Consider the following 27,212-nt stretch of genomic DNA (forward strand, 5'->3'; position numbering starts at 1 on the left):
TCGGACTAACGGCCTACTCGATTCCTACGATTCCTTAGATTTTATACAAAATTATCTTACAGACATTTCTCTAGAAGTACTACAGAAATTCCTCCAGACTTTCTTCGTCCAAAAAATCTTCGAGTAATTGTTCAAGAAAAATTCTCAAATTATTGAAGAAGCTCATAAAAAACTAGGAGCTAGTTCTAAAACAAATCGTACAGTAATTTCTTAAGAAACTTCTGCAGAAATTTCCGATGAACTCCTGCTAGAATCAAAAGAACTTTTGGGTTGCTGGAGGAATGTTAGTGTTTTTTTCAGAAATATTGCTAAAATAGTTTTTGAAAACAGAAACAAATCAATCAATCAAATCGAATCGCTGAATAATATCCAGCATGATTTTCTGGAATGACTCCTTGAATCTTTGAAAATCATAGGACGGAATCTTTGAAGTAATTTTCGAAGGAAGCATCGGAGTATTTGCTGAGATGAAACAATTAATTGAATTTTAAAGTAATCCATGGATTTTCACTTGAGAAATCGCACGAGAAATGTTATGAGGAATAAATACCTCCAGAAAATTGTGGGGAAACTTAATAAGGAAGGCCTGGGCGAATTTATTTTGGAGTTTCTGAAAGAGCTCCAAATAGATTTCCTGGAATAATCCCTGAAGAAATTTTTGGTGCAATTTATGTGAGAAACTGGAGCAATTCCAGTGAATCTTAACCCGTTAGCGCCCAAGGTATCTCACAATTGAAATTCAGCTCCGTTTTTGTTATTCATAGTCGTATTCCCATAAATTAAACCTTATTTCACCAAAAAATGTCAAGTCTATGGTGAGGATCCGAAAAAATTCTTGAAAGTGTGTCGTCCATATCTAGCTATTCTATAAGTTTATTTTCGAGATTAATCAAATATATTTTCATGCAGTTCGACCCATTACAATGTAAACAAGTTAGAAAAAACTGCTTGTGAGGGGTATTTCATAAATTACGCCACGTACAGAAGAGGAAGGAGGGGGCTATAATGAAACGTGACTACCCATATAAAAATTGGAATCCATACAAAAAGTGTGAAACAGAGGAAAATTGAGGAGGATGAATATGGCAAAACTTTACGTGACGTAATTTATGAACGCACCCTGATAAAGAAATTGCAACATAAAGAATAAAAATTTCAGAGGCGAAAGGTGCATGCCAGAACTTAATCATTTAGTGACTTCAATTCAATGTTCTGCTCTACCACGTAAGTAAGATACAGACATACATACATTTCCATACATGTACATGTACAATTATGCACACTTAAGCCATTTATACCAAAAACAAAATAAAATCTTACATCAAATATTTTGATTTAGAAAAAACCTACAGATGTTTCAGAATAGTCTTCAAAAAGATTATATAAAACTTGCCAGCTGATAATGGAAACATAACTATCAAAATATTTTTTCTGGGTCAAGTTATTAGTACACAATGTGACTCGGATCTGACAGTGATCGAAATATATATTTGGCAATATCAGAATTTCGTTAGTGCTGATTAAATGTTAGTCCTTCAGTCCAATGACAGTCAAATATTGGACTCCAACTATTACATGCTTTACAGACGTGAATATTTGAAGCCAACATTATTCGGCTATAACGTTGAAGTTACTACATCACTGATTCATATAGTATTATTCACCGATAGAACCGAATCCACGCGGTCCAAGATTTTTGACATTAGAGCTGGCCAGAATACCTGGGGAGCATACTGAAGCGTGCCCGCTCAAATGTCACAATTCTTGGTCCGAGTGAGTTCAGCAAGGAAGGCTCTTTACTGCTACCTCAACGCGTCGCTGGTTCTAAAAAGTAAACAACCATACAAAACTACGACCAAACAATGATGAAGGCGTAATCAATTTTCTCGAAAACATTCATTTTAGGAATTTAGTAGAATTTTCTGATTAAATTGGCAACAACGCACTGCAGTAGCGCGTACTAAATAACTGCTTGTAAACAATATCTTTCAAGCGCATTTATTACCTGTAATTTTGCGAATAATAATTTTTACTTTTCCACGTTTAAGTCATAAAACTGGTTCTGGACTTAGGTTGGCGGCTATTCAATTTTACTCTCATTTGACAGCTGCCCTTCACCCTTGGGGTTCAGTTCATGGATGGATAAGTCAATTTGTCGGTTTTTTCGTTCTTCACTACCTTCAAAAGATCAAAAGATCTAAATGGTGTCAAGGTTCATCTAAAAATGTAAGGAGCATTGCATCCGAAATATTGTTGCTCGAATCGATTGTTGCTCGAATCGATAGTAAGTATACATTGATTTGATCTAGGCAGACCAATTTCTTATTGGTTGTTTCAGGTTGTTTCCTTGATGCTTCGCACATAATAGCAATTCCCAGCTAATATGTTTTTTTTTTGCGAAAATATCTCCTTTAGTTGATCATCGTTTTCGAAGATACCAAATTTTACATCACTGGACTTCAATTATGAGAATGACTAAGAAGAACTAAGAAGGTTTTGGGTGAATAGTTTTCTTTGGATTTAATCAGCGGGCTGATATATAAGCGAATAAAATGTGTGCCCAGTAGTGCCATTTAGGTGATTTCCGAAGTATAAGTTTCTAGGCGAATAGGTCTCATTCAGTTCAACTTTGTCAAAAACACTAACTTCGTATCCAATCTCTAGATTGAGATTAAAGCAAATAATAAGTTTGTCTACTAGCGCCACCTTGGGAGAATTTTCCAAACTACTGTTTCTGGTCGAAAAAATCCTATATAGTTGAACACTTTTGTCGAAGATACCAATTTCGAGAGTTCGATTTTTTCCAGTCTCATCGTTGGACTGTTATAAACAAAATAAAATATTTGGCCACTAGCCCTTGTGACCTTGTGAGTGTTTTCCGAACTGATATGGTTTTAGGCGAATAGGATTCATTTAGTTGTTCAACATTGTCCATGACACAAACTTTGTATCTAATCACTTGACTGTGTTATTAGCAAATAAAATCTTTGCCCACTAGCGCCATCTTGTGAGTGTTATAAGGTTTTATGTGACTAGGGGAAGGGGTGGTAAAATGAACACCTTAAGGATATCATCTTGTTTATGATAGAAAAACGAGGAATTTGTATGATTCTATCGCACAACATCAAAGATAGGGATGTTATCTATAGCAGAGACACGAATTCAGACTGAAAAAGCTAAATTTTCGCGAATTTTTATCGCTAGCAAAAAACGATGTAAATGTTCATTTTACCTGCACTATGTGGGTAAAATGAACAGCTGTTGGTGGTAAAATGAACATCATGCAGAAAACGTAAGCAAACCAAATATTTTTGAAAATTTTCATTGCATTCCCGAAAATAGATCCGATAATGACTGTAACCCATTCAAAAAGAAATCTGAAAGTATCAGATTTGACATCATATCATAACGATATTTACCTCACTGAAAAACCTCAAGACTTCCGAGCTGAAAGTTACGTCAGTTATCATTTTAAAACGTGGTTTTCTAAAATCTTAGTTTTCGAGGATATTTTCACTTCAATTGACCTCCGTATCAACTCGAACACTCCGATTTATACTCTAAATCGTCCGTGCGTGATAGAAATTTAATCAAATTTGTTTTATATCGGTAAAAGGCACGATGTTCATTTTAACACCCCTGTTCATTTTGCCACCACTTCCCCTTAGTATCATTTAGTTGTTCAACATTGTCGAAGACAACAATTTTGTATCTCATAACAGAACTTAGATGCAAGCAAATACAATATTTGCCCACTAGCACAATCTAGTGAATGTTTTCCGAACTAATAAGTTTTCGGGCGATAAGATCTCATTCAGTTGAACACATTTGTCGAAAACACCAATGTTGTATCTCATCACTGAACTGAGATATAAACAATCAAAATGTTTGATCGCTAGCGTCATCTTTTGAGTGTATTACGAACTAAAAAGGTTTTAGGCGAATATGTCTCATTTAATTGATCAACTTTGTCGAAGACATCAGTTTTGTATCTAATAACTGGACTGAGATACAAGCAAATACAATCTCTGCTCACTAGCGCCATCTAATGAGTGTTTTCCCAACTAATAAGTTTTCGGGTGACTAGATCTCATTCAGTTAAACACATTTGTCGAAGACACCAACGTTGTATATCATAACTGGGCTAAGATATAATAATTTATAATTTATAATTTATAAGGTTCTATGCGAATAGGTATTATTTAGTTGTTCAACTTTGTCGAAGATACCATTTTTGTATCTCATAACTGGGCTAAGATATAAGTAAATAAAGTTTTGGCTCACTAGCGCCATCTTGGGAGTGTTTTCCGAATTTATAAGGTTCAATGCGAATAGGTATTATTTAGTTGTTCAACTTTGTCGAAGACACCAATTTTGTATCTCATAGCTGGACTGAGATATAAACGATGCAAATATTTGTACGCTGGAAAGTTGTTTCATATGTTGCTTATTAATGCGACATTTGTCGGCGTCTGTGCGCCACCTGGTGAGTTAATTCTGAATTAAAATAGTTACCAAGTGGAAGTCAGCAATCCTGTGATCAACTTTGCAGAAGACAGTTTTCTCCTAAACCTTTTTATTTTCAAGATATTTGCACTACAAGTACTGTCCTATTTATAGGACGCTGGGCGTTCGGGGCTTCTGTCCTATTTTTAGGACGCTGGGCGGATATGGGTTAATGAAAATGGCTTGTAGAATAACTGTGAAAATTGACGTTGGATAGCCTGGAAGAAATATTGTATGGTTTCATAAAAAGAAATCCTAAACCATTATTTCCAAAAACTGTGGAATGAACCTTTGTGCATTTTCATGGAAGTACTCCTCTTGGAATCTTTGGAAGATCCACTAAAGTAACGTTGAATTTCATGCAGTTAATCCTGGAAAAATTACTCTGCATCCCTTTGAAATATGGAAAAAAATTCTGCACGGTTTTAAAGAGATTTGGTGATGAATTAGTAGAGGAATTTGAGGAGGGATGCACGAAGGAGACCCCAAATGTCTTGCAGAAGAAATCACTACGAAAAATCCTTATTTTTCCTCGTTTAATCCTGACAAAACTGTAAATTTGCCATAATTTAAAGACTTGTAAATTAAATGTAATTTAAAGACTTGTATTGGAATAGTGACCAAATCCCTAAAAAAAGATCTGCTACCAGCCCTGGCAGCTAAACTGATTTACCGTAGCGTAATCAGAAACAGATTTTCCAGGCACGAATTCATACGTCCTGTGAATGATTAATCACTACAATTAAACGAAACCGTTGAAACGAATGAGATAAAGTCCGCTGCAGGTGTTGCTTTGTGTTGGGCTGATAGGAGCTGAGCAATCCAGTTTAGGCTGGGCGGGCACGTGTCTGTCTGGTCTGGCTGTCGCAATCCACCGCCTGAAACCATTCTCGGCGACAAATATAGCCGTTTCCCGTCATTGGTTGATTTTTGTTTTAATTATTTCCCTAAGGAGTGTATCGTAAATTAGTCGCAAACGTTCAAAATGGTATATCTCAGAGCTTAGTTGATTCTCTTGAAACAATGTTTTCAGCAAATCTCCGAATCAAAAAAATATTGAAAAATATTTTTAATATGAAAACAACAAGATTACACGAAATGGCATTTTTGGAATGTATTTGAAATATAATCATACAAAATGCAATTTTTTCAACTCAATATTTCAAAGATTCTTATAAATGTTTCCAGCTACTTTTCGATACACTCCTCTACCACATTGAAACCCCCGCAGGCACCGAACCATTTCCCCGGAATTAGGTGCAAATTTTATATATAATTTCCTCGATTTGTTTCCACTGACTGGTTTCCCACGGAGCTGCTGCTAATCATTAAGGGCGGCGTTTTCCACATCCGATCTGCCTCTTATGTAATCATGCCCCATTCTTAATTACCCTCCAGGCAGCAAGACGAAAAAAAAACAAAAAAGAAGAACGCCGAGTGCCTTTTGATGAGCTAACGTTACTCTCGAGCTGGAAGTGGAGTGGGACAAAAAGGCTCCGTGCCAGGATATACGTCGTTTGGTATCGCATTAGACGCGTTTCTTTTCTGTGGGTATTTTAAGACGGAAAAGTTTTACAATCGCAATTTCCATTGGGAGCGATAACGTCAACGCAGCAGAATAGGCACTTGGGTCGATGTTCTCATCGTTTTAGAACATGATCCGGCTGGTTTCGACACTCGGAATATGCCATCGGTACAACTTTTTGATGGATGTGGTATGTCCAACACTGACTTTAAAGTCGTGGTCTGGATTTTGATTTTAACCTTAAACGAAACAACGTCATTTTTATAGAATGAATAGAATAAATGGTATTGATTTTTGAATATATTTGAATAATATATAAGTAATTCTCGCTGAAACCAGGCCGCAAATGGCACACTTCGTTAGAATTCCAATTTTATGTCACTGGTCGCTAGTTTATGCTAAAACTAAAGGGTGATCCCTTGGAACATAGCAAACTTAGTGGCATTGTATAGAGAAAGAAAAGCTTTCATTTGAAGTTTAACAAAAATTGTAGTTAAAAAAATTGGCTGAGAATAGTCTAACTCACGATGCTAAATGTAGGCATGTGGTAATTTGGTGAGCTCGTTTCAAACAATATTTGCTTTTCTCCTCTATTTCATGAAGACGATCTGCATCTAATCGTTCATATGTTACATTTATATTTTATCCAGAGTACAATAGTTCAAGTTCCTTCGCCTTTACAGTGCCAGGAAAGGCAATTCAACAGAACACCCATTTGAAATCATAAGAGCAAATATTCATAAAACCCATCTAAATCTCTACAACGTTTTGAGGCTAAGACAACAGAAATAAAGTTAAGGAAGTACTTTGTTGCAAATCCAATAGATTCCTCTGCTCTAGACATTAAATACGTACCGGCAATACTCGGAACCGATCCAATTTCGAACGTGTCATACCGCATTCGGTTCTTTTGGTGGAAACATCCATCCTAGAGCCCAAATATTTATTCAATATGCACAATTCTCATAATCCATATCAGCACCCGAACCCAGATTCGGTTTGTTCAGCTTTTCCACTCGGAGAAGCTGCAGGTTTCTGTCTGCACCGTTCCACAATTTCTCTCTCACCTGGTCAACTGTAGCTTCAGTATACATTGTAATCCATCGTCATCCTGGGCGTTACGTCCCCATCTTGACTTTTCAATTCCAAAGTTTGCTTTCCACCCGTTTGGGCTATCAATTCAATTTCAATATGTCGGTCGAGCCCGGGTCGATATGCCCGGGATTGCCGTCTGTCAGGATGAGGACTCAGAATGAGGATGACGATGACGATGATGTGTGGAACTGACTGGGAGAAACATGCAGCCGAAATATGCAAATTCTACGTCATTCGAATGAAACTCGACGTTTGCGATTTGTGTGCTCGATTCCGTTGTCACTACTGCAGGGCTGGTAATGACTGAGTGTCTTAAAAATAGGAACTTTAGAGACATTATGTCAGAAAAAAGGAGGAGTTCCTGTGAAAGTATTTCGATATCTCTAGAGAAAACATTAGAAAAAATCCTGGAGCTTTCCTTCGAGAAATTTGAGAATAAATTCTTGAGAATAATCGCGAGAGTCTCTGATGCTTTCTTTGGAGCCTCTAGACTTCTGCACTAGCATTCACTGGTGAAAACGAGAAAATGAAATTAGTGACAATAGAAATAATTTTTTAAACAGAGACCTCTACCAGCCCTGCCACTGGTGCATCCTCTCCCGGTCGTTCCGGGTGTTCAAGCGATGACAGCAGAAATAACAGGATGTTTTCTGCGAGGACTTCTACGAACGGAGCCAGCAAAAGCCTTGTTTGCGTTTGGCAATCGTGGACCCGGCGATGTTGAAAGCGACGTAAAAGCTAACCGAACAGATCAAATTATTATCGATTATATGCCCGAGTAGGTGAGGTGGCTCGAGATTGATCACTTTGGGCCTCCGCCTTTCATTGAGGATGGATGGCTTCGGTTCAAGAGCGAAACGACTACCTACTGTGGGAAATTGAATTTCGAGTATTGATGGGGAAGGCCTCTTGAAAAGAAGAAGGCTCGAAGCTAGGCGTTTGCTGTGGATCATATCAACGATTGGATTGGATTGGCTTAGTGCGGGATTAGATTCTGCTGCAAATGCTGCGAGAAATGCCAAGCTAATCAAATCATGCTCAAATACATATTTAATCCGGGAGTGGTTGGACCGTGCACTGAGTGCGTGGTTCATTGGAAAACCATTCTTCTTGTATGAAGTGTTGGGTGGTACTGCTGCTGAATACTTTGAATGATTCTTGCAAGTCACTTTGATTCTTTGACTCGTGCAAGCGATTATCAAATGCGGACGAATAATTTCATGTGCAAATGGTTGTAAAACAAATCGAGTCTGCACAAGAGTTTCTAGGACAATTCTTCAATAAAGACAAATTCACTATTATAAATCTTCGAGCTGTTTAGTGAATCCGTATCTGTCAAAGTAAACAAATTCTAGTTGGAATTGAATGGTTAAAATGGTTTTCATTAACTTACAAATTTACTGCTTTACGTAATTTGAAAAACTTAGATGAAACTTTGAGAAAAAAAACATATTAGTCTGTCTACTGGGATTCGATTCCATGACTTCGTGTACACCAACCGGCGCTTTATTAACAAAGCCACAGAAGAAGTTAAAATGTTGCAGTTATAAAAATCCAAATAAATGCAAAATTTAAAAATCAAAATAAAAAATGCACACTGATAAGATTAGAGATTGTAACATATATGAATTATATAGATTGTAAGATGATCGGTGAATTTAGATGTCGAGACGAAAATTGCATAGATTATCTCAACAGAAAATCTAGAGGATAATCTTAGTGTTAGAAATTTACTTAGTTAGCAAACATGGAAACTATTGAATAACTAAATCATCCAATGTACTGTATTTCACGCTGCCTCATTTATTTCACAATAATGTGAAACTGGGGCGTCTAATAATACCAAATCAGACGTTGCCCGAAAAAGCCCTGTTTGAAAACAAATTCGGATACATAACTGGTTCTTATCGTCCCGACGTATTTCATCATTTTGCGCAATAAAATCAGAATAACAGAATTGTTACAGCAGTAGGGCAGCACACCAACAAGATGAACACTTTATAAGATAACAGGCTGTTTTTTTTGTTTTTTTTTTTTAACAAAGGCGCTACGTTAATGCTACAAAGTGAGTTTATTGCAACTTAAGACTGGAAAACATGCTGGCAGAGAGATAAAAGCTATGAACTTTGATGTTCCGCGTCAAATTAATGATAAAGGGCTTTTGCTACATAAAAACATACAAATTCTAACTACGGGCGGAAGTTTTATCACCACACACATAGGGTCATAATTTGGATTGTTATTCAAATGACATGTAGCTACCTCAGATGGTGGACGGGGGCGTTTCGCATAATGGACGTTTGGCATAAAGAGAATTATATGCCTTCTTAAAATGCGACCTGTTCTTGTATGAAACTGCTTTATGCAAAACGTCAATTATGCCAAACTTATTTATACGAAACGTCCTTATGCGAAACATTGTTATGCTAAATGGGTCATCCCCACTTCAGATGTTTTCGAAAATTCTGACATATTTTTCATAACGAGAAAGTTTTAAAATATTATGTCGTTCTTTTGGAATTGTTCATTAATACAAATACAAATTTAGATACCTGAGTAGTATCAATCTTGATTAGAAGACGCAAGACGATTCTTTTTGTTCCATGGGTGGATTAATTCCAGTTCCTTTGACTTAATGTCACTTCTTCAAAGAGGTGAAAATAGGTAAATTTTCACACAATAATAAATCAGTAAAACTTTAAAAAATCTTCAATATTGTAGTGTAGAATAGCAATTATTAATAGTGTTACTTTTATTTTAATTGGAGTATCTTTTTATCGGAACCCTATTTGTTATCCCAATTTAACTGTGCCAAGCCATGAGTCGTTAAACTGGAAGGCTTCTCCAACTCGCCATTCCGGGAAGCCATTACACGGCACGAATAACTTTTCTCCAGTTTTGGAGCAACGGAAAAAAACCCGGATCCCACAATTCGGTCTCTCCATCCAACTCTTCGTTCAAAACTAGATCCATACTTCTGCAGAGGAAAAAATCATTTTCGGCGAAGTTGTTATCATGCTGTACGTGAATGACGTTCATTTCTGTTCGGCTATTCGGGGAAAATCTTTCGCCGGCGATATGGGTGGGTGGGGGAAGTTGGTGAGTTTCGCCTATAAATTCGCTCAAATGAATGAACTCATGCATCAACTTCATAACGCGAGCTGAGGCTCTGTAACAGCCATGACAACGCATTTCCGTTGAAGTTTATGTGTTGTGGCACACGTCATGTCGGTTATCAAGCAGGATGACAACTTGAGTTTCTTGTAGTCTTTTGACTGGTTGAAAAATCTCTAGTTTCTTTCAGTTCTCTGTAGAAGGGATGGGCTGCAAGAGCTCTAACAAGCAACATATCGCAATTTCCCAGAAGCAGTCTTTGGATACCTAATTCAATCCCTAGAAGAATGACACAGCAAAACGAATATACAGTGACGGACAAAACAATAAGACCTTCTAAAGTGCTCCTCGAAAATATTATAGAGTAAGGTGGAGCAAAAGTTCGAATTTAGTGATATAATGAATATTTCCAGAAAAACTATAACACTTGAAAGGAAATAATTATCACATAGAGGACCTTCAACGTTTGGGCTACAATTTTGTTCAGTAAACCTGTTTCAACATATTTACCCATTTTTAATTCATGCGGCTGATTGCAGGTTGAAAGTACAGAGAAAACGTCAACGAATCGAATGATGTTATTTATAAATAACAAATAATTTAAATATATTTTTTTAGTGTAGAATAATCTGGGTACCGCCGTGCGGGGTGACATTGGTCCTAGGGGGTAACTTTGACCGTCCTTTTCGATGCATCTCTTGACTAGCACGGGAGGCAAAAAACTAATCCATGACCATCCAGTGGCTATTTATAACGTATTCTTGAAGCTTGCTACATTATTTTCATTATTCTGGTTTTAGTTTGCTGTAAAAATCTTGGCCCAAAGTCACCCTTATGGACCAATGTCACCCCGCACGACGGTACTATGATGGAACACACTTCATTTACTGTCAATAGCTAGAAAAGCTCGTTTTGCCCAATTTTGTCCCAAAAATGTTTTTATATATTTAAAAGTATGCTACTCTGATTAGACCATTCCGGCAGAGAATCATCTGGTGAATCCAATGGGTCACATTTCAACTGGTTTCTGAACTCTAACGGATTACGGCTTGCTAAATATGTTTGACTGGTGTCGAATAATCTAGGTGCAATAAATATGATGAAACACACTTCATTTAGTGCCAATGACTAAAAAAGCTCATTTCGACCTAAAATTTAAGTTTTGTACATTAAAAGTGTTAAAAACTGATTGCACCTTTACTTTTCCGACGTAGAATCATCTGAGCAATACTATCTTCGTGACCAAAAAGCCCGATTTGCCCCATTTTGTCTTAAATATTTGAAAAACTAAATAGGTCAAATGGGATCCTTCACTCTACGAGACTGGTTGAAATGCCGTACATTGTATTGCATCCCTCAGATGATTGTTTTAAATATCAAAAGATCAAATTTTAGGGTAAAATAGAATAAAACATATTTCCCCGATTATTCTACACCAGCGGTTTTCAGATCATGCTCCGCGGAGAACTTGGTTCCTTGGCGAGTGGTCCGCAACAGTTTTGAAAATTTGTACCAAAGCACAGTGATTCCATTTGTTCTACGAAGCGGTCATAAATTATTGTACTCAATATCCGATGATAAATACCATCAGAAATTGCCAAATTAATAATTTTGGACTGTTACAACTCCATTGATATCACAAAATTCTAATTAGGATGCGGAGATCATATTGCGTATGCTCTGTTATATGAATTATTATATGTGCAAAAAACTGACTTGCAATTATCTCTCTTTCCGTGTCCAAGATAACCAATAGTATTTAATATTTTATTGATAAGTTCCATTAAATTTATAGATTGAAAGCAATATATTAGGATTATTAATTGCGAACTTGAGAAGATTCCACTCACAGGGTTGCTTCACATGCTCAGAAGACTACTTTTTGGTATGTGGATGTAAAAAGATAATGAACATTTTTCTGAGTGCCGATGATGTACATATAAATACTTGAAATACTTATTAATTGATAATGCCAATTTCACATCAAATCTCTACCAAAATCAAATAATGCAATTAACCTTAAGTTTCAAACATGTACAACTAAGTAATAACTAATTAATTATTTGGTAATATTTTGTTGCTTCTCAATATTTTTTATTCCCACTTTTTTTCAGCACTGTATATGTAAATGCTGGAATGTCGTTGAATATCTTGTGTTGATGCTCAAAATAAATACAAGAACAATTTCATGTCATTCCTCCCACACTTTGGGAAGTCATGTCCTTATCAGAATGGCTGTTGTACCAATACTAATTTAATAGGATTTTATTGTCTCAGCGCCCTCACTATTGCTACTTGTTAAATCAATATCCAATGTTGCATGTGCATTCATATCGAATTGAAGTATGAGTAGTGAAAATTTAATTATTTAGAATATTCATTCCAGTTGGCTACAAATATACTGGTATGTAATCAATTCTATGAATATTTTTACCATTGCCTTTATTGGTAAAAACTCACAACTTTGAAGGCACACTGCTAACTAATTTGCAAACATTTGCAGCTAGACCCTTCACAAGTTCATTTTTCCACTCAAACATGATCATTTGATGGCAGAAGTTTGATAAAATGTGATTAAGAACATATTTAAAAACGTACTTCAAATAAAGTGATGTAGTTACGAAGTGAGTATATTTCTATCCTCATTACTCACATCAATACTGACTCCTGGATGTCAAATAACACACTAAAACGTATCGGAAGTGATAAATATACATCTGTACTAATGTTCTGTAATCTTAACTGATTGAAAAATCATTTGATTCTGATTTGCGAATACAATAAACAAAGTGCTGAAATTGCGTGATTTTTAACGTATTTTTCACACATGAAAAATACCGTCGTTGGGGGTGACAATGGGTCAAAAAGGGATATGTGCGATTTATTTTTTGAATAACTATCGCAATTTAACTCCAATAAACTTCAAATTTGGTGTGTATGTACTTTGATGGTACATTAACAACTGTTCAAAAAATTAAAGACAAATATTTATTCACAGCGGCACCACATGTGAATGAAAAATGACCCAATCTCACCCCATAGAGGGGGTGACATTGGGTCACTGTAATTGAAATAACTTGTTTTTGAGAATATGATTTCAAAACCATTCACAACTGAAAAATATTGATAAAAAAAACGATGCAAACAAGACAAAAAGATAGCTAAGATGTTTCACAAGTATGATAAACCCACTTAAAAGACAGATTTTACTGAAAATTGAAGAGTTATGAGAAAAAATATGTAAACCCAACATTTATCGTCAAGTTTACATAAATTTTCTTGGTGTTTCCCTCAAATTGTCTTCAAAGTCTCATCCCCATTGCTAGAAAGCCCATTCAGTTTCCCCAAAGGTGTACTGAAACAGTGATTATTTTAAACCTTCGCAAATAGTTAAATTTCGGTGCGACATTCCACGATCAATAAATTTCAGGCAGAAGTTGACGTCATAATCCCAGTATTTCAGCGATCCAACTCATTTGTACTTCCGTGAGTTGTTTCTATAATATGAAGACACTGATAAATAATCAAATTTAGAAAAAAACACGCTTTTGATAAAAATTTACGATGTTGCTGCGCACGAAACACAGACACTGGTTTGAGAAGTTGTCAAAATGCGTTGTATTGTTATTCAATGCACGAAATACTCAAGTAGACTTGTTTGATGCTTCAGAGATGCTGTATTTAGAAAGAATAAACACATCTTAATGAAAAAAGAGAACACCCGGCACCGTAAAATGTCAAAAAAGTGGACTTGGAATTTCATTTAATATCGTTCTTGCTTGACCCAATCTCACCCCCATTTTCAATGTTTTAGACATCGTACCGAAAAAAATGATTTGTTTGTGGGAAAATCAAACAGATTCCGGAAAATACCTGTGATGTGTAATGAAAAGACTTTCAACATTCTACTAATACAACGATAGAGGCTAGAGTACATGCGTGATACTTTGTACAGGAGAAATTTATTGTTGTAAATTTTATCTAGTTTCAACATACAAGTTTATTGATGTAGTAAACAAAAACTACTATTTCTAAAAATGCATATTGTTATGAATTATGTGTAATAATATGTTCCCTAACATATGAATTATTAATTTTAGTAATATCAGCGTTATTAGCTGAAATATTTCACAAAACATATTTTTCCGTTTTGACCCAATCTCACCCCCTAGACCCATTGTCACCCCCATCGACGGTACACTCAATCATTCATAGCCTTACTATGCATATCATACAGGAACGTCTATAATGTGTCTGTTTTTACATTCTTGAGATCATAATTGATCCATGAAAAGGTGAAAGGATTGACAACCAAGACATTTTGTTTTTCGATTTATGACCTATGGGCGGTACCACTGTGCAATGCTTTGAAATATCTTAAATTTTTGCTTTAAAAAATGTTTTGGATTATACCAAACCAAGCCATACCTAGTATTTTCAAGAGTAGGAATATAGAGAGATCGCAATAAAAATTTGAGCGACCAATTCACAGAATTTTATTTCATACCACTATTTTGTTCTTTATAGATCTGTGCTCTTAAAAAAATTGCGGTGGTTCCAATTCATTTTTACTTTATGATGTTTTCGGGGTTATGATGAATGACGGTTTCAACGAGTCGTATGCACATGGTATCAAAATCTGGAACACTATCAAACTTTTATGCACCTTTGGTATTATTACGACAACGATCAGTAACATTCTAATAACAAAATCAAGATCCGAATTATTTTGTGCTTAGAATGTCAAAAATATTCTATTGGCGATAATTGTTTCATACATTTCGTTTTGAACAATTTTAGATGTTAAATTGGGTTTTCTTGAATACAATATGGAAAATAAACCCTTAAAGTTGAAGAAATAAACTTTTATCCAACTGAATATTTGAAACATTGAGGGTGTGAACATTTGTCGGCATACTTATCTTCGGTTAAGGTGAATATGAATCGAAGCCAAAGTTCAAATTTTCAAGAGCACGGATCTGGAGAGCCAAACACCCGTTTGAGCCGAAAACCACCAGCTAGTGACCAATCGATTAAATTTCAGCTTAAACGGATGGTTGGTTCTCCAGATTCGTGCTCTTGAAAATTTGAACTTTGGCATCGATTCATCTTCACCTTAAGTAAAGTACAGGCAATTTTATTGATTATCGAAAATATTACAACGTGATACAAAATTAGGAATATTTCACGAGTTTTATCAAAATTTTGAATATTTCCGTAAGTGTTGAACATGTGGTTAACTTTAATCTTCTTTAAAAAGTTGCTCCACGATCCAAAAAGACTGAAAACCCTTGTCGTACACCAAGCAAAATACATTCAGTTAGCCACAATCAGTTAAAACTGTTCTTTATCTCAGAAGAATAGATTTTTTTTATTGTAAAATGTGGCAACGGACACTTTTACATGATTCGTCTAAATAGGTGTTATTCGATCCTTTGATATTTTTTCCACGGAATATGGAGGTTTTTGTGAACTGATATCAGCCGCATGAATTGGGTGACATTTTGGGTCCACTTTCAATCCTTTACAGGGTGATTACTAATTCCTGTCAGTAAAGTAAATGCTCGTAGATAAAAGATGTATGTATGAATTTTAATTTCCAGCATACATCCTGTTTTGTACATCTATAAAGTTTGTTTTGACAAAGTAAAGATTAAATCTTTTTTTTATTTACCTCAGTTTTTAGTCATATGTGTTGTTTTAAAGAAATAACACTTGGCACGCACGTTTTCCACAGATATGTATTTTTGACTAAACTCCGGTGAAAAATTTGCCTGATTGAAACAGTATGTTACCAAAATCTTTCAGACTTACTAGGGAATAGCATAAGACAGATTATGGAAAATTTTAGCGAAAAAAATATGTCTTTTTTGGTTAAAAAATATGCTTATGATTACTTATTTTACTGACAGGAAATAGTAATCACCCTGTAATACCCAATTCACAACTTGAGTTTTTTCGGTATTTTCAGAAATATGATGAATGACAAAGTAACGGCTTTTCAGTCTAGTGTGGCAATTCAAAACAACTGTATGGTTGCTTTTTCCAACGTTTTGGTCCTTATTTGACCTTTATTAAGGACTTTTTAGTATTGATAAAATTCAGTTCTATTGCTGAATTGGTCTTATTATTTTATCACTCGCTTTTTTAACCTTCCCCTTCCTGTTCGGATCCGTCACTGCAAAAACATTTGTAGGGGGAGATACCCCAGTACCGGACACATAAGCCATTAAATTCATAATTCGATAAATATTGGTTTTATGTGTTCCTGTTACTCTTCTTCTTCTTGGCATTAACGTCCTCACTTGGACAGAGCCTGCTTCTCAGCTTAGTGTTCTTATGAGCACTTCCACAGTTATTAACTGAGAGCTTTCTTTGCCAAAGTTGCCATTTTCGCATTCGTATACCGTGTGGCAGGTACGATTATACTCTATGCCCAGGGAAGTCAAACAAATTTCCATTACGAAAAGATCATGGACCGACCGGGAATCGAACCCAGACACCTTCAGTATGGCTTTGCTTAGTAGCCGCGGACTCTAACCACTCGGCTAAGGAAGGCCCTGTTACACATCTATGATTATCATTTTTATAGTGTACAAAAATAAATTTGAAAATATAAATATGAATTTCGACATTGTATTTTGATAATGTATTTTAGTACCAAATTGGCCGTTCTTGAAAGGTGGCACCCAATACCGGACACAATCTGGAAATGCTTCAAAATCTGTAAATTTGAACATCATTGAATGTTTTCTTTATAGGAATAGTATATAATTGCCAATTCAATGCATTTGCAACATTTACAAGAACAATTTGAGTTTTACTTAGTTTGCAAGATGTCCATCAAAAACCTCTTCCATATATGATGAAAAATAGCACATTTTACTATGTTGTTCTGAAAGTTCATTCTTCTTATTTTTTTTGCTTTTTTGATATCATGATCGACGGAATCCATGAAAAATGAATGTATTTTGGGACACCGGTGCAATAATTACAAAGATATCATATAAGAAATCAAGCTGTCCGAAACTGGGGGACAGAAGGTGCTTAACCAAAATTATAATTTGTCCACATTTAGTTCAATTATGGTACATGCATACTATCAAATTAGGATTATGTTCGATCATGCTTGCGTGATCCAAAGTATTTTGTCATATTCAAAATAATTACTAACTATGCTCAAAATTATGGCGGTACGTCATTTTTTTTCAAGATTTTCAAAAAAAAAAAAATTAAAAAGGTATGCACATTTCAAGGATGTGTTATTGTACGCAAATATTAGTCTCCATTGTAGCTTTCTTTTCTACTAATACACTATCTTGATTGGACCATGATTTCTCAATTTTTCGACTTTGTCCGGTATTGGGTGCTGTCCGGTACTAGGGTATCTACTGATATTTTGACATACTTAGAAAACTCTGTCTAATCTTCACCCTACTTAAATTATCCCAGGAAATAAAGAAAAATTTGGGGCTTCTTTTTACCAACGAAAGCATTTTAAGCAAGGAGGTTTGTTCAGAAATAAAGATTCTAGCATATTCCTTGAATACCGGTAATGGCCAATCTTAGAGTGTCCTAACCTATTTTTATCACATGTGCCATGTTTAGCCTTGGGTGTCCTCCAAGGCTTTTAACAATCTACAAGATAATGTTAAGTTGTTGATGTTGAATTAATATATAGTTACCGTTCACAGGACTACCAAGCAAAACCTTACATTAGCAGAACGATAACTCGCTGGTGGTGACCAATCGATTTAGTTTTCAGCTCAAACGGGTGTTCGGTTCTCCAGGTTTGTGCTCTTGAAAATTTGAGGTTTGGCTTCGATTAATCTTCACCTTAAACAACTATAATAAAAACTTTGGATTACATAGAAAACCATAAATTTAAGAGAGTTAAAATTGTTACGCTTAGATTGTCTTACTGTTTTGACTGTCACTGTATATACTCTTCTAAAACATTAAACAATATTGTCTGAATAATTTAAAACAACTTATGAAATTGCGCATATCATAAATTCTCTACGACTTTGACATTGACCTATAAGCATTTTATGGGTTCAGCACATGCCTATTCGAAACATCGCTCCAACCAGATGGTTCATCATAGGAACGCTATTTGTTTTCCGAACATTTATGCGAAAGGTATCATAAACGCTTTCGCAAAATAAAATAGCATCATTTCCAGCGCATCGAGAAGAAAACCCCATCTAGTTGAACATTATTTTTCTTTCTCCCAGTTGATTAACTTTTCCATCTTCTATTTTGAATGTTCAATCAGAAAGCTCTCGTGAAGACAAAACGAGGCGATGTCGGTTGCACAGTTGTTTTTGCGAGCTACAAGTGAAAATTTTCTCCAGCGGGGTCGAACGAAACCAGCTGCAAGATGTAAGAACAGTTTATCTTGCGTCCGGAAGGAGAACCCTGCTGCTGATGAAAAGTAGTTTTTCCGGCAACAACTATTTACTATGTTTGGGTTGTGTCCATGTCAATCAAGCCATGGCATCCAGATGAACTTCCGGTGCAGTCCAATACGTCGCACAGTGGCCCAAAGCTGGTCAAAAAACTTAAAAATGAAGTTTGCAAATTCTTTTATGTAGTATTTTTTTCTGGTTTTCTTTAGTATTGAAGACCAATTCCCTTAAAGTTAGAAATTGATTTGTGCATATTAAGATTTTTTTACATCATGTGTGCGTTGTTCCTTCGAAACCGCTGTTTCTGTACTAAATCCTAATAAAATCTATGTCAATAGATCTCTTTCGAATGAATAGACTTTTTCTTCGTTTTAAGTGTGTTTCAAATCGCGTTTGACACAATAGTCAATAAATGTCAAAGAAAGTCAATAACCTTCTTGTTAATAATGTAATTTTTACAAGCTTATGTAAGGTATCCAGGAAAAAATCTTAAATTAACATTTGTTGCTAAATGTGTCAGATATGTTCCATAGTATTCGATGTACTATAGCTCCATTAGTGCATTTTTTCGCCAAATACATGAAAATATATATTTTAGTTACTGATCAGAATTTTTGTGTGAAGTGATATATATATTTATGATTAACATTTGTATGGAATGCAGCCACCTGTCGTTGAGGCTCAGATGCTGTATGGAGTGTGAATTTCCCCTATACACACACACACACACACACACACACACACACACGAACGTACAAAATATCCCGATTGAAGCTTATACTTCGTCCAGTGGATCGGCTCGCAGACTTCGAGGAAACTCCTCCTGGAGAACCCTAGGCCGTGATGCATCAAAATTCAATTAAACTAACTGTTCTCCGGTGGGTGTCAAGTTGGGTCAATTTGGCTTGCGGAAGAAAGTCTTCTGCTGAATGGTTAGGGAGGGTTTTCCGCCAAAGAAAACCAACCGACCTGGGACCAGACCTGCTGTGAAAGTGTAGGCGTAGCTTCCGGTTGGCACGTGTATCGGAAAGCAATTTAAGTCATGAACAATTCATCCGATTAGAGAAAGTTTCATGGGATTGACGAATGATAGACGATGCTTTTTTTAGATTGACCCAACCAAATTTCATTTAAAAAATAATATTTTTTTCAATGTTCCTCACACTTTCAAAATCACTCAACCATTTCGTTCTTAAACTTGCTCTCTCGATTAATTATTTGATGGAACTAGGAGATCAGAAATAGATCCACGCAAATGGGTCAGACGTTGCTTCTTAGCTCAGTTTGCTAAGAACCCTTCCACAATCGAATCAAGATTTATTACTTATATCTAGGTGTACTGCGTTAAACAACACTATCAACCTAATTTATGAAATATGTTTTGTAATGTGTCGAACATAACATTTCGTTTGTTACAACAGTGCAGAATTTTCACAGGTTAATTGAATTCACCAGCTAGTAAGATAAAAAAATAAACATGACCTAACAAGATTATTGATTTAGTACCAGATAATCTGGGAACACTACATTTATAAGTATTGTTTTTTTTGCAACAGGTAATTGTTATGACTTTTTCTAGCTTCATCATAAATTTTGATAAAATAGTTTCTACTTATTAGCTTACATTCGTGGCCCTTAACTCAGTGTTTCAAAGAGGGTGGCAAAGAGACTTCAAGGTGCCGTCCATAAGTTATGCAAAGGTTTATGGAAGATTTCTTACAAGCGGTAGAAGAATTTTGAGGGGATACGTATACAGAACAGATGTATGTTTTTGAAGACAAGAAATTTTGTTGACGTTTGCCATCAAGCAACAAAAATGTGAAATTATGAACTTTTTTTCACTTGCATTTAAAAAAGAAGACACCGACACGTTAATGCTTCCAGTGGACGATTTGCCTTTTGAAGGAAGCACCACACTAGACAACGGACTAGCATGCAACGCCCAGTGGCACAGTCGAAATACATTTCTGACGAAACAATGTTCTGATTGAAGCGGGAATCGAACCCACACCCCTTGACTCGATGCAGTTAAATGCTTGGTAACACTAACCGCACGGCCACTTTTAAAAGCACTCTGGAAATGGTAAGAAGATTTTTAAGATACTAGGAATTATTTTTAAGATTAATAGGCTCGGTGTCCTTTTATTAGACAGTCCCCTACCCGAGAAGGAAAGAATAACTCGGCAATAACTTATGCATACCATATTTTGGCATCATACCTCAATTAGGTATTGTTCAGTTATCAATCCCTCATTTTGGTATTATAATGGTATTTGAAAAAAATGTTTAAAACAATTAAAAATACTTCATTTTGGTATTCGATAGCTATTGAGGACTGCTGGAGGTATTGAACTATATTTGAAAAATTTCACTTTTATATGAAAATCCATCAAGTATTATTTAGGTATTGCAATACCTGATCTAATTATCAGCTTGGTATTTTTAGAATATGCAGAAGGTATTATTTGAGGTAGTTTACCTCTTATGCAGGGCTCAGGGAATTGTTGACCTCATTCAGGTTGTAAGTATTGGAAATTATCTGGTATGGAATACCTCAATTTAGTATTCAGTAGTTATTTTCTTCTGCTCGGGTACCCGAGGAGAAAGAATAACTCGCCAATAACTTATGCATACCATATTTTGGTATCATACCACAATTAGGTATTGTTCAGTTATCAATACCTCATTTTGGTATTATAATGGTATTTGAAAAAAATGTTTAAAACAATTAAAAATACTTCATTTTGGTATTCGACAGCAATTGAGGACTGCTGGAGGTATTGAACTAGTATTGAAAAATTTCACTTTTATATGAAAATCCATCAAGTATTATTGAGGTATTACAATACCTGATCTAATTATCAGCTTGGTATTTGTAAAATATGCAGAAGGTATTATTTGAGGTATTTTACCTCTTATGCAGGGCTCATTCATACCTCATTCAGGTTGTAAGTATTGGAAATTATCTGGTATGGAATACCTCAATTTGGTATTCAGTAGTTATTTTCTTCTGCTCGGGTAGTGGCTTTATGCGGCACTGTTTAACTCGAAGAATTACTGCTTCACACAGTCCTACATGTTTCGTCAAGCTGATTCTTTCAACGCAAATGCAAATTTTGGTTTTCGATTTAACCACAACAAAGACAATCTTCGGAATGTCGAATCAAAAGCTAAAATTCCGACATTCGTGTCTGTTCCTCGCAACAACCATCTCTACATGCTCCTCAATTGAACAATCTTTTCGCTCCCGTCTTCCGAATGGAATTTTCCGCAATCGAAAACGATTGGAATTCATCAGCAGCATATAGGTATACAGCTATGTGCCAAAAATGTACTAACGGTATGGAATAACGAAAAAATGTTTGAATCGAATCCTCCGTGGACTGGTGGATCACAGATTGAAAACTAACTAACCGTAAGGATTGCAATGTAGAACTCAGTGTGTGTTTGCATCGCCAATATCGACGTATCCGCGAGTTTGCGATAAAATATCTATTTATACTAGGGACAAACTTTTTTTTTCTGGAGTAAATCCGACTAGAATATAATGAGAATACTATTATTACAGATTTTCCTTTTTTTAATCTACTATAACAAATGACAAAATTTATTAAACTTTTTAAATAACAATTAATTTTTGATTAACCCCTCTGCCAGTAGCTCAGATGCGTGTTATCACAAGCATGAAACGAGCTCACCAGTTAGTAATCTATCCGGCTCATCGATCTTCACCATCAATCCGATGACACTTAAAACTGCCAACAGCCGAATATTTCTTTGTCAGGAAATTTCAGATTTATGTCTCGGTTTTTCGCTTCCTGTTCCTTCAGACACTCAGAAGCTCAACACAGCAAATTGAATTAAAACTATGTTTCCATTGGAAATGACGCCGCCAAGTTCCTTGTGATGGGGGTGTGTTTCCATTTCGAAAAACTCGTTTCACGCCGTGTGAAATCCATCCTCAAAATTAAATTCGGCTTCATTTTCACAAGCCTGGCCCAGACGCGACGCGCTTTTGCTGTTCACGATGATGAACTGGTTTCGAACTTTTAGGAGAAAGTTGTTTACAGAGGGAATTGTTGCCGCTCTCGTGTAATCTAATAATATGCAATTCATAGGAACTTGTTAGGATGGATTGCTCGGATAGATTTAGCAAAAGTTACGATAGAGGCAGATTGAAAAAGGATGTTACTGATTTTTTTCTGGAGCAATTATGGTACTATTTTGAGCAGTTGCTCTTAGTTTATTTTAAGGATTTCAATCAAAATCTTGGCATAGCATTTTCCTTGGGTAAATCCGTTCGGAATTGAAAGATTCGAACGGCTACCCGAAGGGAAAAAAATAGCTTGGGAATGGGCACGGTTATCATTCACCTGATGGGTATTTTTATTAAGCAAGCGATCGTTAACCGAAAAATGAGAATTGTTGGAGTTTCTGTATGGGGAATCCATGAACGAAAAACGTTGCCATTCATCTGACTGGTACGAGTCTTAACGATTCGTTTGAGCGAAAGGTAATCCCAAAAGTTAGACTTATGGTTGCCTCAGCAATTTGCGCATACAAACTTTAGTATCTTCCTTCACAGGACAGACGTCCTTAGCATGAGAAGAACCTCCCCAAATCATGCATTTAACATCCATCCGGCAATGTTTTGTTCCATGATCCCATTTTCGACACCGACGGCACTGAGTGGGGTTCTGGTAATTTCCTAAAGATTTAATATTGTTTACATCACTTTTGTTAAAGTGAATTTGATTTAATTCTTAAAATTGTAAAGCAATTTTTTCAATTAGAAAATGGCCAAAAATGTAGTTGTAACACACGTCTGCTCGATTTTCTTATATAAATTTTATAGATTCCGGTCTTTTTTGGCAGTTATTTCTGGAGGTCCACACCAGTACTCATATTGCAAATTCCCCCAGAAGAATGATTCAGGTGGCGCAATATGCCTTACACGATAAACCATTCAACTTTTATAACTTTCCATTTCTGCAGAACATCATCCTCGAATTATGCGCATTTAGCTTCAATCATCGCCCCGACATGATTGACGCGGTTGTCACCATGCGGGCCATTTTTCCAGTATGTACGAGCAACTGGATGACGATGGTGGGGTATGGCACTTGTATTGTAGGACGCGGTACGAGGGACATTTGATGGATCATAAAAAAGGTGAAATTTAATTTACACTCATAGATGCGTTCCACGTGATATCCCACACGACTGGGATGTTGTAGGGTGTGGCATTTTGTTCGAAAGTTCTCAAAACCAAAAGTTTGGGTGGCCTTCTGAGTTCAAATCACATAAAAACCCAAGGTTTGAGACAAAAATATTAAGTGAAATTTACATAACAATTAGATTATTTTAGCAACATTCTCTACAAAATTAAATGTATGAAAAATTGTAGAACAAAAAAAAAATGTCTAAAATCAAAACTATTCTTGACTACAAACAGTTTTCTCCAATTTGTATTCTCATTTTACTAATTAAATGATTTTTGTTTGACTACAAATTCATGAATACTCAACCGATTAATTTTTTAGATGCTTTTGAAAAAGACACCTCTAAATCTTAATATTTTTGTTTCAAACTGTGAGACTTTGAGAACTTTCGGGAAATATGCCGTAACCTACTGAAATTCCTAGTGGAGGCACATTATGCCACACAACGTCATCATCGGAGACCCATTAAATGTCAGCCGCACTCCTCCGATGCGTGTGTGGCGAGGGATTTAGTGATCCCATCTGTTTTATCCTGATAAGTGATCTGATGATGGCATTGTTACGACACGGCAATATCTGACAATACGTAGAAGTGTGCTGATGTTGATCCTGGGGCGCGAGATGCAAATTATTTGCATTTATTAGGATGTCAATTCGAACGAAATGTTCGGACAAAGCGCATAGGGTTCGACAGACATTGAGAGGTTAATTAATTAAATGGGTTATACATGAACCGGTAGTAATATGGAGAATTTCATTAGAAAATGGTTTTATCGGTTGGAATCAAGAATAGCAGTACAGATAAATCCTGAGTCAGTAATCAGACGAATGTCGGAGGCAGGATTCAAAAGAATCCTGCAACAGGATTCAGTTGAATCTTGCAACAGGATTCAGTTGAATTCTGAGACAAGATTCAGTCGAATCCTGAGATAAGATTCGGTTGAATCCTGAGACAGGATTCAGTCGAATCCTGAGACAGGATTCAGTCGAATCCTGAGATAGGATTCAGTTGAATCCTGAGACAGGATTCGGTTGAATCCTGAGACAGGATTCGGTTGAATCCTGAGACAGGATTCGGTTGAATCCTGAGACAGGATTCGGTTGAATCCTGAGACAAGATTCGGTTGAGTCCTGAGACAGGATCCGGTTGAATCCTGAGACAGGATTCGGTTGAATCCTGAGACAGGATTCGGTTGAATCCTGAGACAGGATTCGGTTGAATCCTGAGACAGGATTCGGTTGAATCCTGAGACAGGATTCGGTTGAATCCTGAGACAGGATTCGGTTGAATCCTGAGAAACGATTCGGTTGAATCCTGAGACAGGATTCGGTTGAATCCTGAGACAGGATTCGGTTGAATCCTGAGACAGGATTCGGTTGAATCCTGAGACTGGATTCGGTTGAATCCTGAGACAGGATCCGGTTGAATCCTGTGACAGGATTCAGTCGAATCCTGAGACAGGATTCAGTCGAATCCTGAGACAGAATTCAGTCGAATCCTGCGACAGGATTCGGTTGAATCCTGAGACAGGATTCAGTCGAATCCTGAGACAGGATTCAGTCGGATCCTGAGACAGGATTCAATCGAATCCTGAGACAGGATTCAGTCGACTCATGATTCGTTCGAATTCAGATTCATTCGAATCGTGAGACAGGATTCAGTCGAAACCAGAGAGAAGATTAAGTCGAATAGTGTGACAATATTCAGTAGAATCTTGAGACAGGCTTCAGTCAAATCCTAAGGCAGGATTCAGTCGAGTCATGAGACAGGATTCAGTTCCACAATTATTAACTTAGAACTTCCTTAGCCAACTTACATTTTTGCAAAGGGAAATATTTTAGTCATTCTCGAACTTTTACTCCACTTACAGCCTCGTAAACACAAATTTCTTACATCGTTATTTATTTCGAGGCGGCAGTCATTCGTAGGAAAAGCAAGCTTTGGTTTGGCTCATTCTTTGTACTGAGATCTCTTTCGGAAACATGCCTAGCTCGGAGCTTCAAACTTGTGAACCCACTTCACAGTAAATGTGACACTCCCCATTCCGCGGAATCTCTGTACCAACTTGCGTATGTTTAATTTCGTGTTTCGCTTTTCTCGGAATATTTTTTCGGAAACTTGCTCATCCAAATAGCAATGAAGCGGAAAATCTCGTGAAAAACTTCCACTCGTTGTTGTCGTATACTTTATTTAATTTCCCAACTTTGTAACTCATCATTTTCCACCTGTCCCGCATACCATCTGCTGGATTACTAGCAGAGTATAGAGAGAAAAAAGTTAAACCGGGAAAATTGCCCGGATGGGTGTGACACAAGTGTCCCTTTGCGAATAGAGATCATACTTTGACTGCGCGCGCGATAAAATGTGGCAGGTACCGTGAAACGGGGTTACTTTGAAACTTTTTTGGAAGAAAATTATTAGGAACAGGATTCAGTCGAATCTTAAGACAGGATTCGGCCGAACTCAGAGAGAGGATTCAGTCGAATCTTAAGACAGGATTCGGCCGAACTCAGAGAGAGGATTCAGTCGAATACTGAGACAGGATTCAATCGAATCCTGAGAAAGAATTCAGTCGAATCCTGAGACAGGTTTCAGTCGAATCCAGAGACAGGATTCAGTCGAATCCTGAGACAGGATTCAGTCGAATCCTGAGACAGGATTCAGTCGAATCCTGAGACAGGATTCAGTCGAATCCTGAGATAGGATTCAGTCGAATCCTGAGACAGGATTCAGTCGAATCCTGAGACAGGATTCAGTCGAATCCTGAGACAGGATTCAGTCGAATCCTGAGACAGGATTCAGTCGAATCCTGAGACAGGACTCAGTCGAATCCTGAGACAGGACTCAGTCGAATCCTGAGACAGGATTCAGTCGAATCCTGAGACAGGATTCAGTCGAATCCTAAGACAGGATTCAGTCGAATCCTGAGACAGGATTCAGTCGAATCCTGAGACAGGATTCAGTCGAATCCTGAGACAGGATTCAGTCGAATCCTGAGACAGGATTCAGTCGAATCCTAAGACAGGATTCAGTCGAATCCTGAGACAGGATTCAGTCGAATCCTGAGACAGGATTCAGTCGAATCCTGAGACAGGATTCAGTCGAATCCTGAGACAGGATTCAGTCGTATCCTGAGACAGGATTCAGTCGAATCCTGAGACAGGATTCAGTCGAATCCTAAGACAGGATTCAGTCAAATCCTGAAACAGGATTCAGTCGAATCCTGAGACAGGATTCAGTCGAATCCTGAGACAGGATTCAGTCGAATCCTGAGACAGGATTCAGTCGAATCCTGAGATAGGATTCAGTCGAATCCTGAGACAGAATTCAGTCGAATC

At 36.7% G+C, this 27,212-nt stretch overlaps 1 protein-coding gene across 4 annotated transcripts in view; it reads right to left on the reverse strand.

Moving 5' to 3' along the window:
* Window positions 1–27,212, reverse strand: part of LOC5578960 (mitogen-activated protein kinase ERK-A) — a 364,872-nt gene that overhangs the window by 48,052 nt on the left and 289,608 nt on the right. The window lies entirely within an intron of this gene.

The sequence above is a fragment of the Aedes aegypti genome, chromosome 2 (assembly GCF_002204515.2).
Source record: "Aedes aegypti strain LVP_AGWG chromosome 2, AaegL5.0 Primary Assembly, whole genome shotgun sequence".
Classification (NCBI taxonomy): domain Eukaryota; kingdom Metazoa; phylum Arthropoda; class Insecta; order Diptera; family Culicidae; genus Aedes; species Aedes aegypti.